Raw genomic sequence first — 1870 nt, 5'->3', positions numbered from 1 at the left:
CACGGGGCCTGTGCGTGTTTCAGGAGGTGAGGCGGGGAGGATGCGGGGAGCGAGTGGAGCGAGTGCGACCCTGGCCGGGCCCGCATGGCGGATGGAACATCGATGCTCAGAGAGGCGGAAACTCCCACACAGTGGTGAGGCCCTGGCTTCTCTGCTTCTCCAGATCCCTGCTCTGCGCCTCGTGTGCGCATCGCCCGACCTCGGCTGACACAGCAGCAGCACTGCAGGCTCAAGAATCCGTAAGGATGAAGCAAGAGAATCGCTCGAACCCAGGAGACAGAGGTTGCAGTGAACCGAAATCGTGTCACTGCACTCCAGTCTGGGTGAGAGTGAGACTCCATCTCTAAAAAAAATAAATAAATAAATAAGGAATCCACTGGGGTTGGGTGGGGAAGGTGCAGGCTGTGGTCAGAGCCACGTTTCTGCAAGGTGGCCCGCAGTGGTGGCCAGACACTATCCCAGGGCCAGGGGCTAGTGGGACAGGGACTCAGAAATGACCTGCTCATGCCCACACTGGATTATGATCACATCCCGCCCGCCTCAGGTCGGCACTGCCTGTTCCTTGAAGGTCGGGGTCTACCTCCCTGTCCACCGTGGTGCTGCCTCAGTTTCCCCGTTTCTCCATGTGCCCCCCACCTTGCTGACATTGTCATCCCTTGCCTTTACCTAACCGCACCTCTGTGTGTGGCGCTCTCTCTCTCTCATTTCCGTCCTTCTGGCTCCCTGTCTCACCCTGCCCCAGTTTTGGTCTCCATCTGATCTGGCGTTCTCATGTCTCCCCACCTAAGTCTCTTGCTCTCGGCCTCCTCCTCCCTGTCTAATTCTATTTTGATGTCTTTGTCTCGAGTTCCTCCCTGCCTCCACATTTTTTCTCCTTGTCTGTGTCCCCCTGTTACGTCCTCCTGTCTCTATTATGGCCTTCGGCCTTGTGCTTTTCTCTCTATTTCCTTTTTTTATGAGGCCATCTCAGTCTGTCACCCAGGCTGGAGTGCAGTGGTGCGATCTTGGCTCACTGCAATCCTCCAGTGTAAGCATGAGCAGGTCATTTCTGAGTCCCCTGCCCCACTAGCCCCTGGCCCTCGGATAGTGTCTGGCCACCACTGCGGGCCACCTTGCAGAAACGTGGCTCTGATTCTCCTGCCTCAGCCTCCCAAGTAGCTGGAATTACAGGCGCCCGCCACCAGGCCCGGGTAATTTTTGTATTTTTAGTAGAGACAGGGTTACACCATGTTGGCCAAGCTGATCTCGAACTCATGACCTCAATGATCTGCCTGCCTCGGCCTCCCAAAGTGTTGGGATTACAGGCGTGAGCCACCGCGCCAGGCTGTCTCTATGTCTTGTTCTCGGTTTCTCCTGGATTCTGTTTCTCACTGTTTTTCCCTCTGACCGGGTTTGTCTTTGCAGCTCTGATCTCTTGGTCTCAACCTATCTGCCATCACCTTGGTACCAGGTTCACTGGTGTATTTGTGGGATGTAGTTTGGATGCGGGAAGAGGGAAGGAGCAAGGGGTGGGAATCCAGTCCTTTCCCTCTATTAGGGAGGCTGTAGTGTAGACTCCAGCCTTGGAGTTAAGGTAATGGCAGCATTAGGGTTGCATGCGAGTCCTTGGTGGTGCTTGAAGTGATCCTGAAACACCTTCCACAGGGTGGGTGCTGCATGAACCAAACCAGGGGGAAGGTGAGAGCTGGACTTTCTGGGTCTGAGGGAGGAGGGGCTGGGCTTGGATTCCCGGATCTGAGGGAGGAGGGCCCTAGACTCCTGGGCCTCAGGGAGGAGAAACCAGGGGCCTAGACTCCTGGGTCTGAGGGAGGAGGAGCTGGGGCCTGGACTCCTGGGTCTGAGGGAGGAGGAGCTGGGGCCTGGACTCCTG

The sequence above is a fragment of the Trachypithecus francoisi genome, unplaced genomic scaffold (genome assembly GCF_009764315.1).
Source record: "Trachypithecus francoisi isolate TF-2019V2 unplaced genomic scaffold, Tfra_2.0 Lachesis_group12, whole genome shotgun sequence".
NCBI lineage: Eukaryota > Metazoa > Chordata > Mammalia > Primates > Cercopithecidae > Trachypithecus > Trachypithecus francoisi.
This window is presented reverse-complemented; position numbering follows the sequence as displayed.